At 29.9% G+C, this 18,654-nt stretch overlaps 1 protein-coding gene and 1 pseudogene across 1 annotated transcript in view; both read left to right on the forward strand.

Moving 5' to 3' along the window:
• The window catches only part of LOC125845711 (threonine--tRNA ligase, mitochondrial 1-like), a 27,201-nt pseudogene extending 10,124 nt beyond the window's left edge, over positions 1 to 17,077 (forward strand).
• LOC125845522 (probable sphingolipid transporter spinster homolog 2) overlaps positions 1 to 18,654 on the forward strand; it is a 293,275-nt gene that overhangs the window by 138,927 nt on the left and 135,694 nt on the right. The gene's annotated exons all lie outside the window — the stretch shown is intronic.

Consider the following 18,654-nt stretch of genomic DNA (forward strand, 5'->3'; position numbering starts at 1 on the left):
TGTCTCCTTTTTAACCGTAACCGTTTCTGCTAGCTGAGTTCCCGAGGAACAGGAATAACCCCGGGAAGGGGGTTGTTAATGCATGGATGTACTGGATGCTCTATTGTTAGTGTACGACGATTTATTATTTATTTGAACTGGATTTGGAAGGAGAATAAATTAGTCTAAAGTAGTTTCTGGCCAATGTCTATAAGTGGGAATCAAGAAGAAAATTATGAAATTAGTTCAGGAGACAAGCTTGGACATATCTCAGATATATATATATATTATATGTGGTGGATTCTTTTCAATCTACTTTTATGATTTCAAATTCCTTCGACAGAAATCAATACTTCAAAACAGCCCATGTACTACAGGAATCTTTTATTTTTTACCTATTTGAATTGATTATTTAAGCAGGTATGCATATTTAGCACTAAAAAGTATTCAAAGTTATATTCCTAATACCGAAATCAGAGTGTTACTTTTACTGCCTATTTTTACTTGTTTATTATATTAAAATAGCGAAATAGTCTAATGGACATTTGTATTTGTATGAGTTTGTATTATGGATTTCCATACTTATTAGTCATCACTATTTAATCTGAACTCTTAAACTCAATAGAACACATATTTAAAACCCCTCTGACCATTTATTGAATCTATGTGGCATGAATGCTATTATTAACTTGGAAAAATGTATGATTGTACTCGCTTTTTAAGTGCATAAATACAATATTTTATATTTAAAAACATTAAATTTTTTAAGAGAAAAGACATAAAGTCACCACTGAAGTTGTCCCGAATTTTTGAAAAGACACCGTAACTTTGCGGGTGTCCTATTACTCCACGAAATCATTTCTAACAATTATAAATACACAATTTTAACCCATTCTCAGAGCAGGTGTAATCTCACGTATTGGGGGCGCGTGAATGAAAAAAATCACCCCCAAACCAATCTAAAATGCCACGTAGCAAGATTATAAGCCTCCATTTTCTAAAAAAGTTCAAGAAACAGAGGATTTCTTGGTCAATGTCTTTCATGGTGATTGTTGAAGACCAATTTCATATTTACTTAAGAATTTAAGAAGATTTTATATGATACCTAAGTGAAAATCTTCATTGTTATGTAAACAGTGAAAACGAAGGATTCCACAAAAATCTCATATCCAAAATCTTTCATTTTCCACCTTTGCAAAAACTCCATTTTAGCTCATTCCATCTCCGTCTTTTGCAACAAAAACAAAAAATAGAGTTACTACAGTACGACGCTAAAAGAAACCATCAATTGAAATTCCAAAATAATCTCAATGACTTTGAATTATTTCCTCAACAATGCAACAACTCGTCAAAGACTATTTTCACGAACAATTTATATCTATTAAACCCAAATTAGTTAATGTAACCATTTACATTGAAGTTTTTGAGTTTGTACTCATTTGGACTTGACCTAGAAGATTTTGAGGATCAAAATGTGAGTGAGTTAGGAGTTTATCCAATTCATTATTAAACGAGTAAGAAAACACACGCACAAGCTATGAGATTATAAAAGCTGTAAAAATGGTGTATTTATAGTTGTTGGAAATAGTTTCGTGGGGTAATAGGACACCCGCAAAGTTAAGAGGGTTTTTTTGAAAATTCGAGAAAACTTCAGTGGTGACTTTATGTCTTTTTTCTCCTTTTTAAAAAAAATCAATTCTGGAAAAAAAATTATGTCTTCTTTAATCATCTCCCCCCTCACCCCCCCGCCCACACCCACTCTACCTCACCCCCAACTTTTCTTCTTCTCAAGAACTTTCCCCACCCCTATACCCTCAACTCTCTTCTCTTCTTCTTCAACAAATTCACCTACCACTTTTTTTTTTCTTTTTTTTTTAAATCACCTACTACACTGTCTGTTTCTTCAATACACTCTCCTCTTTCGCAACAGATCAAAACTCTACCTCTAATCTCTTCTTTCTACCTTTTTTAATATTTTTTTTTACTGTTCTATATTTTAAAAATATGGGATAAGGGTTTGAAAAATATTTCAACTTTGATCGGATTTGTTGTTGCGATACTAAACTTTCATAAGGACCTATTACCTCCCTAGACTATTTAATACCGTATTTTTTACCCCCTTAACTATTTAATAGTGTATTTTAAAGGTATATATGTTCCCACGTGGACACATTACTATTTATAATTTTGCATTATTTTTTATGTCCACGTGGGCAAATATATATGTTTAAAATACAGTATTAAATAGTCTAGGGAGGTAATAGGTCCTCATGAAAATTTAGTATCGCAACAGCAAATCTGACCAAAGTTGGGTATTTTTCAGACTTCAGACTCTTATCCCTAAAAATATTGTGATCATTGTTTGTGTTAGTTGGATTCAAAGAGAAGGTGTGAGTCTGGATGAATGTAAATGGTGATGGTGGATATTGAAAAATTTTAAAACTCTATTGATAAGTTTGAGAAAGCTTGAAGAATAATAAATGAGTCTTATGAATTTGTGATTTGAGGCTCGATGAATTTGTGTTGGTGAACTTGTATTTGAAATTTTAAGTCAAATAAAGAAGAATTTCATCTATTTGAAATGAATTTGATGCTCAATTGTGAGCAAATATGAGGATCGAAGAACATGACTATTTTTAAAAAATTAGAATTTGCAAATGTGACATTTGATTTTTTTAATATTTAATCTCTGACATGTCATTGAAAAATGGCATGGAACTACTTGTGTAATCGGTTGGATTACACATCCACTGATCTGATGAGAAAAAGGTTTAACAATTGTGTTTTAATGGGTTTAAGAGTTCAGTTGGCAAATTGTTAAGTATATGGTTTTAAAATATAAACTTATAGAAGAACAAGGATTCATCTGACCATTTCACCTATCATATCATATATATATAAATAAGAGAACCTTAGGCCCGCCTACGTGGCGCCACCACAAACTAGAATTCCCTTTTAATTTATTTATTTACAAAACTACCATTCCCCTTTCATGAAAAGTTGTGAAATTTATGAAAAGTTGTGACTTTTATGAAAAGTTGCAACTTTAATTAAGAGTTACGGCTTTTATGAAAAGTTGTGACTTTTATGAAAAGTTGCGACTTTAATGAAGAGTTGCGACTTTTATGAAAAGTTTTGACTTTTATGATAGGTTGTGCTCTTTCCGAAGGGTTGCAACTTTTCTAAATAGTTATAACATTTTCGATAAGGCACAATAAATATTTGTTCACACTACCCTTTATTATCTATAAATAGAGGGATTTCCTCTCATTTTAAAACAACGAAAATTCCGAACCTCTTCTTCTTCTTCTTCACGATTAAATATTTGTGTACTTTGCTCCTGTTGAGTGGCTCACTGACACCATTGCTTATGTTATAGATCATGGTATGTATTCTTACCGTCATTAAGTTATGTTGATGTTATTAAGGATAAATGATAAGATATAATAATCTTCATTTTCCTTTATATTATTAATGACTGGTAGATTTTAATTATTATTTTATAAATTCCATGATACTAAATTTCCGCACGAAGCGCGGGTAATTTTACTAGTATATATATAAAAGAGAACCCTAGGCCCACCTACGTGGCGCCACCACAAACTAGAATTCCCTTTTAATTTATTTATTTTCAAAACTAGCCTTCCCTTTTCATGAAAAGTTGCAACATTTATGAAAAATTGTGACTTTTATGAAGAGTTGTGACATTTATGAAAAAATGCGACTTTTATGAAAGGTTGTGACCTTTTCGAAGGGTTTTAACTTTTCCAAAGAATTGTGACTTTTTCTAAGAGTTGTGATTTTTTCGATAAGGCGCGATAAACATTTATTCACACTATCCTTTGCTATCCATAAATAGAGGGATTTCTTCCACTATTATTTGTGGGTTTTTTTTGGGCTATAAGGTAGTCGAATTCAAATACATTAATTAAGTTTCTTATGAAGTTTGTTTCATTCCTCAAAGTTTTCTTCCTCCTATTTCATGAAGCTTAAACTTTACTATAAGTCATAGTGATTCATGTAACTATAACAATTTCTTTTTGCTATTTTGGTGACATTTTTTTAACTTTGTTAAAAATTTCAGCAAGGATGATTGAAATCTGAACTTCTCTTTTGTCCCTTTCTATAGGTTTCTTCATATGAACAAACAAAATTGATTTTAATTGTAATGCCACATTACTACACTTGCACCTCTCAATCCACAACTCATAACGTTGCTGAAATGGTTGAATTCATTACATTTGGTTCTTTAGTAAACAAATTTTTTATTTCTTCCACTGTTATTTGTAGGGTTTTTTCACTATTGGGAAGTTGAATTCAAATACATTAATTAAGCTTCTTATGAAGTGTGTTTCATTCCTCAAAGTCCTCTTCCTCCTATTTCATGAAGCTTAATCTTTTACTGTAAGTCATAGTGATTCATGTATCTATTTGCAATTTATATTTGCTATTTTGATGACTTTTTTTTTTAACTCTTTTAATTAAATTTTTGAACTGTAAACTTGGATACAACCCAGTCGACTATCTTTTTTTAAAATATGTTAAGCAACATGCCTTTTTCTTCTTGATTGTTAGAAAAGTAAGGTCGTCTTTATTAATATTTCTGGATATTTGTGAGTTCAAGTGCTCACAAAATTATGTTGTGAGATTTTAATATGTTATGTGTCAAAATTTTGGTTTAGAATATTCAGTTATTAACAGTTCCATTCAGATGCCACCTACTGCTTGGTTGATAATTGCATTAATTCTTTGTAACTGCATACTATAACCATAACGATAACTATGGTTCAATTCCAAATAAGTTGGGGCCCGGTGACATGAAACCTAAGCAAAAGTAATGACTATTCCGAGACAATGAGGAAAAACATTTATGATACTAAAAATTTTAGGGTCATTTTTAACATATACATGATACGACATACTATAATAAAAAAGAGATTGACGGAGGTTCATAAGAAAAGAGCCGAAGGTCCTCTATTTGAATTAAGTTAATTATGTTCTTGTATGGACGCAATGTTCCACTTAACTTGGGAGTGTTGTTGTTCGAGGCTTTTTGATCTCTTCTTTAACGTCTGATGTTCTTTATAACTTCTTATAATTTAGAAAATTTCATTATTTCTGAGAAACTATTTCCATGGATATTTTCTTTGCCTTCTATCTTATACTTAAAATCTCTCTATGACTCATAATTTTTTTATAACAAAAATAAATTAAAAAATATAGCAATTTAAGATTTCGGAGGAATACTTTGCCTTAAGATAAATGTTCTTGACAATGTAGTGTATGTATCGAAAATACAAATATTACCGAACGATCATATCTAAGCTTAATAAAATAGTTCAATCCCGTGCGAAGCACGAGTAATTTACCTAGTTAAAAATAATTTACTACATTTACTTGTTTGGTTAGAAAAATCAAGAAATAATTTATCATATTGTACCTATTTAATCCTTATTATTAAGTATTACTTTCTTTGTCTTAATTTATATGACACATATTTCTTTTTAGTTGGTTTCAAGAAACATGATATGTTTTTATGTGTTAAATATTTAATGACACTATCAACATTTATTCATATTTAGTCTCACGTATTGGGCGAACAGTTCACAAAGGTTCTCTTTTAAGGGTCTTTTTGGAACATTGTTAAGTCTTTCTATATGTCTTATATTTTATGCTCAGTTACATTACATCACACAAATTGAGACAGAGGGAGTAATAATTTTCAATTAATTCCTCAGCATTAGATGACATGTAATAATTATAAGTGATATAATTAAACCAATGTTCTATTTAGTACTTCTTAAGGATTGTGTCAAATTAAACATGGATGAACAAAACGGAGAGAGTACTTAAAATAGGTTTTGTACGAGACATTTTTCAACTCTTTCTCATCTCTTCTTCTTTATTTATTTTTAAGACTAGATATAGGACCTCATGCGTAGCATGAGCTCAATATATGTTATTTTTGTGTGTTAATTTATGCGACATGGATGGAACAATCAATCAAATCTTTGATATGATTTAAAAACTATCAATTATTGTGATTTCTAATATTTTTACGAAATTTTCAAATAATATATGTAACTCCAATTATCTCAAGTTATGCGGCATTAACAGAATTCAAGAGTCAATTAAAATTTATAAATATTTTTTTGAATATTTTAAATTGCTAATTATTAAAATGTATAGTACTTTTTAGTTAATTATTAAATATATAATTAAACATATTAAATTATTAATTATTATGATCTATTATACTTTTAACGTAATTTTTAAGGATATAACAAATTAAAAAGAAAAGTAGAATAAATGAATTGAAATTGAAAAGTACTAAAGTACTCCTGAAATATTGATTCGTAGTGTAGACTTGGTAGAAAATAAAAATTCTGCATAGAGAATTGGACAGAGGACATAAAAGCCTAAGCCATTAAGTCACCAAGTAGTTGTTTAAATAAGATGACAAAATTGAGACCATGACCTAGTAGTTGAAGCTACTCAATTGTGCCTTCTTATATAAGAGAAAGTACTACTATTAGAAGGGAAAGTTCTCTATATATAAAATAAGACTCATATTTATCAAACGTAGCAAAAAAAAAAAAATCTCAAAAAATATAAAAATCATATTACGAATCTCATTTAAGGCTTGGATTTTTCTTATAATTTTGTATATTAAAATAGATATAAAATATGTATATAGTTTCATAAATTTTATATAAAGTTTAAATTAAGTTTCTTGTAAAAACTCATGCTTCGAATCCGCTCAGGACATTCAATCTCACCCACATTATATATATATATATATATATATATAATTGTATAAATTTTGTATAAAGTTCATGTTGATTTCTGAAAATTTAGTACAACTACAATAAAATTGTATACTACTTTCATATAATATTTATATAAATTTAATACAATTTAAATAACATACAAACTTAAAATACTTTTTTCGTACAACTTAACAAACAATTACAATACAAATTTGATATGATTCAACTATAACTTCGAACTTCAACAAATTAGGACTGCAAATTTTATCCAATAGTTTCAAATTCTAGATTTGAACTTTCCTTGATGTTCTACCTTTTTTGAGATATTACCACTCGATTATGACAAATCAATTTTCAAACTTGAGCTTCTAAAAATTGAGGAAAAAGATCACTAGTTGAGGTAAAAGCTTGAGCCAACTTTGAGTTTCTTCAAGATTTTTTGTCGGTTCCAAAATTCAGAACCAAAAGCGTGAGGAAAAGGGGAAAGGGGTTGCACACAAAGGGGATGGATTGCACACATTGACTTCTTACCAAATATTCTATAAAATATAAATATCTTGCCATAGTTGGTAAATAAGAAAAAAATATTTATATAAATGTAGAGTCTTATTTAGTTATTGACAGTGATTTTTCCCTATTAAAATGTTTATTTATGATTGACCAGTTTAGGTGCTGTCACACCACTAATAAATCCAACTGTAGCTTGAACCTTTGTTAATATTTATCCCTTAACGAACATGTATGCTCACTATTGAAGTATCTCACTTTAAATATATCTAATTTCTTCCTAACAGATGCACTCAATCTCCAAGAACAGTCATCCGACAAACACAATAATATATAGCTGCACTTTTTTTCAGATGCATTAGTAAAATGTATAATGGATACATTAAAATAATATATTCTTTACACAATGATACATTAGTCAAAAAATTCATATATTGATACATTAGCATATAATAAAAAAGAAGGGAAAATATATTTAATACTTTATAGTAATATTACACTAACACAAAGCTACAAAAACACATTAAACAGGGAATATTCATCAAATCATAATTGTATCAAGTTGAATGCAATAATGTATCATGATTATTATACGCATATATAAATTCAAACATCCAAAAGAGGAGGATCACATGTATTTATTACTTTATACTAACATTACTGTAACTCACAGATTTGATACCTCAAAATATATTCGTCAAACGTTTAATGTATCACCCTTATAGCCAGTAATATATCATGATTGATTCACCAAAATATAATGATACATTAATGACAAAAAATTATAAATTGATACATTAACATATATATAAAAAAAGAATATCAAATATATCTATTACGTTATAGTAATATTACACTGAGCCATAGATACAAAAACACATTAAACAGTAATAAACATCAAATCATAATTGTATCAAGTTGAATGCAATCGTGTATCATGATTATTATATGCATATATAAATTCAAACATCCAAAAAAAAGAAGTGTCGCATATATCTAATACTTTATACTAACAATATTGTAACTCACAAATCTGATACCTCAAAACATATACGTCGAACGTTTAATGTATCACCCTTATAGCCAGTAATGTATCATGATGCATTGACCAAAATACAAATTCATGACTGAAAAATGAATTGTATACCTTTTGTTATCAGATCTTTTAACTCGAAATTGAAGTCATGTTTTATTTAGTATTTTGCCATTATAGCTACTAGAGTGGCTTTATCTTTGTACAATTGATTCACCTTCACGTCCGTACTACGTGTATCAGATATGTAATTCATTACCTCCATTTTTAGTATATTACACAAATCACCATTTTTTATTGGAAAAATCACCTCATATACACATTTAAGAGTCAATATTACAAGTTTTAAATCTACTTTTAAAAAATTCTTGCTTATAACAGTTTAATTACAGGTTATAACATATCACTAATTATTTATAAATTAATTAAATTTTACTTTATTAAATAAGTATTTTTTTTGTAATTTTATATTATTATTAAATTATTTAAATAAAGAATACCCCATAATTATCTTTTACACAATTATAGGGATTTTACATTAATTACACTTCCTTATTTAATGTTATACTCATAACCTCTCATTAGTCAATCCCACCACCCTTCCCCCACACATATCCAACTATACACGCTATTACCCCACTTTCACCTTCTTCTCTCCCATTTTTCTCACCAGCCAACTACACCAACATTCAATCTTTCGTCCAATTTTTTTTTCCAACAAAATTATGTCTAAGAAACCCATTGAAACGCCTCAAAAGAGTCCCGGATTGGGTGAAATTGTTGAAAATTCGGCAAATATTCAAAATCCGGCGACGGATGGTTCATCTAAGTTGAAGGAGCGACAAAGAGAGAAAAAATGGAATTGTCAAGTCATCCATAACTATTTAGTCAAAACAAGAATTCATTTTGGTCGAACCGCCTAGTTTGCTTTGTTTATTGGTTTATTGTAGGGCATATCTCATTGCAAGATTCATCGAAAAAGGTCACCCCTGCAAATCAAAAGGGGAAGAAGATGAAGGGGAAAATTGTTGAAACCCCTTCTGATTCCGATTTTGATTTTGCTGCTGAAATCAAAAAGAAAAAAAGAAAAAAAAAATGTAGAAGTTATAGCATTTTCAAAACCATCAACAAGAAGAACAACAAAAAGTTATTTTTTTTTAACTTTTGGACAATTTTTTTATGTTTAAGTATTTGATGATATATAATATCATATGTTTTCTTTCAGGCAGATACCGTTTACATATGAATTACTGATGGCCTATTACAATTTCAAGATACTATTTTGAAAATATTAGTGTGTTTCCAAGCTGTACATTTATTGGATGAAATCTGTATGAAATCTGATTAATATGTGTATGACTACGCTTAAATGTTTTGATTTTGAAAATTTTATGAATTGTGATATAATAATGGTATACAAATAGTATGAATTGTGTTTTAACATTGGTGTGATTGTCTATTAACTGTGTTTATGGTATAAATTATTAAATTGGTATGAAAATGGTATGATTTGTCAAACTACTGATTTTTTCTAAAAAAAATCACATTATGCTTACTTTATATTCTAAACATGTTTTTGGATGAAACATGTATGAAATCTGATTAATACGTGTATGTCTACGAGTTTAATATTTTATTGGTGGATATTGTATGAATTGTGATATAATATTGATATACAAATGGTATAAATTGTATGATTATATGAATTTATCAATTTTTATACATGTTGTTTGGATAAAATGTGTATGAAATTTTGATTAATGTGTGTTGACACTAACTGATGGGAATGAAACACTAACTGCAATTTGTTTTAAATTTATAGTAGGACATCAGTTGAAAATCAAATTAATATTCATGTAAACTTACATTAAATTAAATACTCAGGATACCATAATTACCTTTTATAATTATCACTAATATTTACATTATCTTATGTATTAAGCTGGAATAAATTTTATTTTTAACAGTGTGCAATCTGTATGATTAATGAATGAACAATGTATAAAGAATGAACGGTATATTAAACACTAAGTTTATAATGCACTTCAAATCAATTATGTTTCATATCAAAACAAAACATTAATCTAAACGACAAAATAAAATAAAAATTATGTATAGTCTAAATAAATAAACAATCATTAGTTTTGCACAGGATAATTTGAACATGCTTCATGTTGTGGTCAACTTGACAACATCTACTGCAAGTAACTTTGGACCTTTTGAATTTCACATCAGCAACCCTCTTTCATATATAATTCATTTCATTTGAAAATCAACATAATTCTCTGTTTCATTAAAAAAAAAAATTAGTCTAACATTATACAAATCAATTAGAAATATATTAAATAATATTAACTTTTCATTTCAAAGACAATACAAATTTCATCCATAAAAATCATTATAATAACAACAAAATTATATACACTCGTCATTATTTTTTCATACAAATATCATTCAGACAGTACATTACAAAACAAATTTCATACAAAACATAATATTTCACATTTAATATTCACTTAATACACATTTCATACAACAATCATCATTCATACCAAATTTATACATTTTCATACTCAGTTAATACACATTTCATACAAAACGATTATTCATTCAAACTATATACATTTCTCATCCCAAATAATTAATTATTGTCACCCAACTTTATACAGAAATAACAAAACTAATATAAACTCAACAATTTCACATTTAATACCAATTTAAAACACTTGTAATACACTTCGTCAAGAATTCCAATTTTTTTTTTACATATTTCTTAACACACTTTTCATACATAATTCATTCGACTTATACTATCAAATTCATTATCAAATAAAATAATTTTTCATAAATTCGTCAACATTATAATTAAATTATTTTTACAGAATAATTAGCACACTTTCATACAAATTTCATTTAATTTATTCTATCAAATTTATTCATAAAATCACATTAAATTTATAATTTCACAAAACAATAACCGTATACAAAATAAACAAATAAACAAAAAAAACACTAAATTTTTTACATTTCACAACAGTAAACATAATATGATATCAACAGTTAACAAAATATGACTCCACCTTTAATTAATCGACAGTTTGATCATTTTTGTTTCATTTCACTATCATTCTAAAACAAACGTTAAACAATAATAAATACTAACCCAAAGGATCTCATCTTTCACTATGTTTGATTAAAACTGATACATAGTTGTCCATCACAACAAAATCAAGAATTTTCAAAGATGAAAAAAATTTCAATTACTCGAATGTGAGATTTTTTTTTGTTAAAAATTGAAGAGAGAAACATTGAATTTTTTTTGTTGCAAATTGAAGAGAGAGAAACGTTGAAAAAAGAAGAAGATAAAATCTGAATTTTTATTTGATTTTAACTGATTTGAGTGAATTAAAGATACTAAATAATCTTAATTAGTTTAAATCCCTTAATTCGTGCTATTTATTAATTATCTACAAAAGAATGATATGATCTGATTTTTTAATTTATCTTAACTGATTTTGAGTGAATTAAGGATAAAAAATATTGTTAATTCGTTTGAATCCCTTATTTCATGCTAATCATTAATTATCTACAATAAATTCAAATTAAATTACAGGCCACACTATCAGTTTTTTACTTTATTATCTATAATTCCATTTTTTTTTATAAAAAAAATATTTTTTTTTATAACTTTTTTCAAATTAATAAAAACATTTCTTTTATTTGTGAATTTGTTATAACCTGAAATTTTTAATGCTATAGCTTGAAAGTCTAAATCTACTGTTATAGCCTGAAAATAGTACTATAATATATATATGAAATTTACACTTTTTTATTCGACCAAGTTGAGAGCGTGTGTGTCCTTTTCAGCACCTTCAACACAAACAATTGCATCAATCGATAAATCAAAACTTTCTATCTCGCCAACATCCTTATCAATTATATCAACACAGAGGGGATACATACCAAATCCAACCTCGCGTTTCTTCACCTCTACATACAACTTTACCCCCATATCATTCCTTATAATCAGTGGAGAGGAGTTTCCTTCTACAATGTATCGGATATCAATTTGTTTCTAGATTCATCAATATTCAACCCAGCTGCAATGGTTGTAACTAGATTCATGAAGGAAATATTTTCACCAATCACTATCCCATCACTCTTGTATCTTTCATATCTAACCTCACTCTTCCATACTCCTGAATGCCTCAACAAAATTGAGATATTCATTATGTATCTGATCAAATTTACAACAAAACATTTGAATCTCACTCGAAAGTTTCTTCGTTGAAATAGGGACCAAGACGAACAAGATTTGAATTTTTGAATTTTGATTTGATTTATTATTTTAGGAATCACGTTTCTCTGATTGACAGTAAGGATGAAACTGACTAGCGTGAATTAGGGGATTTTATTTTGATTTTCCGTTTTGTTTTCCATTTAACGTGTAACAGCAAAATATATAACGTATAACTATTAATGTATCCGAACTCCCAATTGTGTATCCGAATTGTGTAACTTTTTCAGGAATTAATGTAATTACAAAATAAATAGGTATAGAATATAATTTCATCTTAAAACTATGGGATTCCTAAAATTTATACAAAAAAAAATAAAAAGTAGTAAAAAATAATTGGCAATTTTCCATGTTGTGATTTCCACCGATCCATTTCTAGGCTGGTTTAGGAAAATATTCGAGCAATTACCTTCAAAGATCCAAATCAAATGCAACTGATATTCTTTACTCAATGACCACTGATCTTTTGTTAAAATCCATCAAAGTACAAGACCTTCTTGATCATATTTTTAACCATATTTTTGCAACATTTGCTGAAGCATTTGATATTTATATACAGAATGAATTAATTAGAAAATACCACAATTTAGTTGGAATAGAACATAAGATCACTATATATAGTTAGATTGGAAATAATGTAATTAAGCGGAGAACTGGAAACGACAAAAAAAAATAAACAAACAAATTAGACAGTTACAATTTAATACACATAATTGTATAATTACTTTAATATTAATAACGGTTAGAAAAATGATACAAAAAGCTTTTAAGAAAAATAAGGGTGGAACTTCACAGTAAAGTCGTTTCATTTAGGAAATACCAATGCCCCTCACAAGCTTTTTATTCATTTCTTCTTTAAATCATTACAAATATTTTTTTCTTGAATTAAATTAAATTGTATCCCTTCCACTCCCTCATTGTTAGATAAGTTCAAAAATAATAAAGATAGAAAACTGAAGAGATAGTAGATATTATGGATAGGGTTATAAAATAAATAAAAGTAATTAATTAAACTAAATAAGAAGAAAGAAGGAGAAGAGAGAATTGTATGTTGCTCACTGATATAAGGAATTGGGAGAGGGAGAACCTTGTTATTATTTTCACTATAATATGACCATTTTATAGGCCTAGGAAATTGCTTACTTGGGCAAGAGAGAAAGCTACCGTATGTGATACTACTTGGGCACCAAGTTTGGATATTTAACTTGGAAATAGGGGTGGGTTCATTAAAGAGCCACATGGACATTCATCTTATATTTTACAACACTCTCTCTTGGATGTTCATGTAAAAGAAGTTATAAAAAAAATAAGTATATATATGTAGTTATTCTTAATATGCATTGTTTGTTGCCTTATAAGCTGCTTGAAGGAGGCTACTTGAAAGTTGATTGTATGGACCTAGCTACATGTAAGTTGCTTATAGGAACCTGCTTGTGTAAGCTGCTTACATGAACTTGGTTGTGGAGTTACTTGTAAGTTGCTTATACAAATCTACTTGCGGAGCAGCTTGTAAGCTGCTTATAGGTGCATGCTTGCGAGTTGCTTGTAAGTTGCCTTCTTGGTCTTTTAAGCTTATCCAAAACGTTGTGTAATGGACATCCACAATATGATGTATTTCCTACTCATTGAAGTTCATCAATAGATAATGTGCCTCATTAAAACCTTACTAGGAAAAATCTTAGTGAAGGAAAGAGAGGACACATATCTTGTAAGTTGTAATAAGCATTAGTAGTTGCCTCATTAAAAACCTTACCAGAAAAATCTAGTGGGACAAAACCTCAGCTAAGGAAAAAAGAGTACAACGCGTATTATATTTCCACTGATTAAAACATCACTTAACAACTCGAAGATGACGCATTCCAATCTTATATCTCAACTTCTCAAAGGTTAAAGTTGATAATGCCTTGGTGAATACGAAGTGTAAAACATCGGCTACACCTTTCTTTTGAAGATCATGAATAAGAAGAAGAACTTTGATGAGATATATTTTGCTCAGTCTTTTTTGATGTATCCTCATCTTAGTTGAGCACACGAGGCATTGTCTTCATATAATGTTGTTGGAATATATCTTTCAAAGGAAGATCGCACATTCTCTGGGTATGTTTATTGATCTCAAACAAATATATTTTTGAAAAACACTCAATTCGTGATCTTGTCGACATAGACAAATTGATCGTTCGATTTTTAGCAGCAACAATCGAGCACTGACGAACACTTTCAGTAAAATTGACTGTCTTGTGGAATGATTTGAAATGACAGTATTTCCAAATGAAAATATATAACTTTCATGAGTTCAAACTTCATAATTTCCTGCAATTTCACGATCAATAAATCTTGACACAATTGATCAGAATAAATAATTTATATCGATATTTGATTCACTCTAATATCTCCACCGATAAGAGTGATGTTATATTTTGCATGCATACTAATAAAATTATTTACCATGAATAATAATAGCAGGATACATAAGTGCACCAATTGCACTATGACATGGTACTTTCTAATCATTTTTATGAGATCAAAATTGATCTTTATAATATGCAATCTTACAACCATTGGGGTACTATTCAATGGAATCACTTTATAACCTTTTAAATCCTTCAAGGATTTTCATATAATATTTACTGTCTAGCTAGACATGATAATCATTCATCATGCGTATTCAAGTTTTTCATATATTGTCAGACGGAAAGAAACCTCATTGTACCCACCTTGGGAGTATAAATCTCCATACAATAATGTCATGACTTTTGCGATAAATCTTTATTTTTCAATGCACAATCCGTACTTTATATTTTACGATTTTTCTTATCGCACAATAATTCATTTGTACCTCACTGACATTGTATCTTGGTATAAGTCCAAAACATCACTTTTCCAAATGAATAGAAAAATACTTGAATTGTATTTTCTTTTGGCCAATCATTTAACTGTCAACTCTCGACAGATTTAATTTCAAGATCCTCATCACCATTTATAATTTTGAGCGCTACATTATATTCAAGATATTGTCGACGGTTAATTGATATCGATTCTAATGTGACATAACTTATCAAGCTCACTTTGTTTTTCATCATTTACAGATATCTGAACCTCTGTCAATGTTTTATAAAGTGTTATGTCATGGTGCTCTTTCTAAAGCACTTGCCTCATTATTATGACCATGCAGCTTGATCATTTGCTCATTTTCTTCTTCAAGAAGTTTTATCTTTCAAATTGATTAATTTATCACACTTCAGGTGTGCCATAAATTATGCCCTTCAAGGACTTTTCATTGGAGTATTCATAACTGGATTATAACATAGGGTTAGTGAATGCGTCTGACAATTGACTTAAATTATCCCTTCAACGAGGATCATATAATTCATTATGTATAACTTATTTTCCAGTTGCTTATCTCCCCCTAATGTTAGAGTTACCCAACCTTATTTGGGGACTCATCTTCGTGCATTGCGTAATGGTGGAGCAATGGAATAATATACTGCACATTTAAATTTTTAGATGAGAATTATTTGGTTCCTGACTCTGAACCAATTGTGATAGGGGAGCTTTGTTGGCTTGATACGTACAAGTGTTGCTACACTTTAAATAACACATGTCATACCAAATTTCTTTTGGGAGTTTTGTTCTCATAATCAATGATTTAGCTATGATTGGAGGCATATAATTTCTGGCGGGAGTTACCACTTCGTCTGGCTGACTTTGGGGTTCTGCACAGGAATGAGGCCAGTGGTGCACTTACTGGCTTAACACGTGTCAGGATTAAGGATGAAGTCAAGGGTGTCTTAGAGTTCATGAGCTATGTTGTATAAGATATTTGGTTTCACTTTTGACCTGAAGTTATCAACGAGCGAGGCCTGAAAAATATGTTGGAGACATAGAAAGTTGGGTAAAGGCTGAAGCATTGTACAAGCATGGGAAGTACTCCTGGGAGATCAATGAAGGAGACGGAGCATTTTATGGCCCAAAAATTGATAATAAGTGTTTCTGATGCAATGAAGAGGAAATTCTAGCTTGATTTCCAATTCCCTCAAGCAGAAGATGAAAGTAAGAGAGAGACCAGTTACGTTATGATACATAGAGCGATCCTTGGGTCAGTTGAGCGCGTATGTTTGCTATTCTTTTGGAGCATTCTATTTCAAAGGGAAATGGCCTTTCTGGCTTCAAGCTATGGTCTGCCCTGTTTCTGACAAATCGCACTCATATGCACTTAAGCTCCGGGAGACAAGTGACAGGACAATCCAGAAAAAGGTACGAGAGGCTCAAGTGGCACAATATATATAACTATATTCTGCTTTAATTGTTGGAGATGCTGAAGCCAGTAGTGGGCAGGTGAGTGTTCGAGTGAGAGACAAACCTGATCATCAAGTCATGACAGTTCACGTTCTCCTTGCTCACTTCAAAGATATATGGTTGCATTATATCAGTAAGAGTCGCCACTTCTCTTGCATTATATTTCCAAGGGCTCTGGTGAGTGCAGCACGCTAGACTCATGGACACGGGTTTAATTTGAAACCTTGCCGCAGAAGAACGAACACCTAGTATTTTGATCCATTGTAGGTATTACATTATAAATCCAGTAGGATACTTTTTTACTTTAATGGTTTTCAATAGCATGTTACTTTCATCTTAAAAAATAATGCTTAAACCACTTGGGATATATACCAACATTATCAATATAGTTTTATAATTTGAAATGTGCTCTTGATTTATCAATTCGAGCAAACAACCTTTGCAAAAATCTAATTGCAAGTTGATAATGCATGAAGCACATGTGACCATACATAGATGCATCTATATAATAGTAAATGGTCCACATTGCCGGTGAACGGGTCCATATTCACCTTTTTATACATTTCAAAATTTCGGGAGATATAATCTCAACCTTAGCTGGAACAATGATAATTTTATCATGAGAACAAATAACAAAAGAGAATTCTTGAAGAATTTATTATTTCTTCAATATATATAACCACGTGAATTCTCATTTATTTTCGTATCATATTTGAACCGGAATGGTCGTCAACTGGTCATGTCAATTGATATTTATTTCAATAAATTTCTAGTTTATTTTGCATGTGATACCATCATCATGCCCATACTTAGTTGCCACAAACAATATGAAAAATGGGTAATCTTTCACATAAATATTTTCCCACTTTGATTGTAGTTATATGAAGAACTTAAATCTTTTCATATTTTATAGTCTCAATATAATTATTTTTTTCTTTGACTATTTCTTTGAAACTTAAGAAGTTTCTTTGGAGACTTACTAAATTTCAATATCATGAGCAAATTTATTTCTTTGGGTAGTAGCACATTAGCTCACCAAAGCTCACAATTTCATAACATTGTTTGTGTGGTGAACATCTCTTTCAAGGAGAAATTTATATCATTATTGTCATAGTCAAAATCATTACAAGCAAAACCTCTTTCTTGATTTACTTTTATCATTAGTATCTCCTCCCTTTTGTTTAATATATGACAAAAATATCAGTCTTTGTCGAGATGAATGGAAGATGCTTCTAGAACTAGTTTTTGATAGGATCTATCTTAGCTCGAAGGAAAGAACAACCAAAGTTAGACGGCGAACAACCAAAGTTAGACGGCAAACAACCAAAGTTAGACGGCGAACAACCGGCATTGCAAGAAAGTAGAAAGCCCCCGCCTATTTGAGCCGAAAAGCATATCGGTTGTTTGAGTCGCGAAAGGGCCGAATAAGGTAAGGCGGTTCGCTTGCATTGCTCAACCTCCCCTTAGCCCGTGCTCATGACATGCTACGGAACCTCCACCGTGCCGGGAAAAAGAGTTTAATAAAGCGGAGAGGGATTTTCCGATAACAAAAAAGCTTTTCTCCCCAACTGTGTATAAGGGGAATCGAACCCCCTCAGCTGCTAGCAGGCAGATGTATAATGTACTACTTCGATCCAACAACTTCTTAGGATATGTTTGACATACAGAGATACATAATCATTGACAAATTTTTGTGGTCAAGAATTATTTCCTTCTTTTGCCATTTCGGTAGTTCATAGTAAAACATACTCCCTCTGTCCCAATTTATGTGA

Source organism: Solanum stenotomum, chromosome 11 (genome assembly GCF_019186545.1).
Source record: "Solanum stenotomum isolate F172 chromosome 11, ASM1918654v1, whole genome shotgun sequence".
In the NCBI taxonomy this organism is placed as follows: domain Eukaryota; kingdom Viridiplantae; phylum Streptophyta; class Magnoliopsida; order Solanales; family Solanaceae; genus Solanum; species Solanum stenotomum.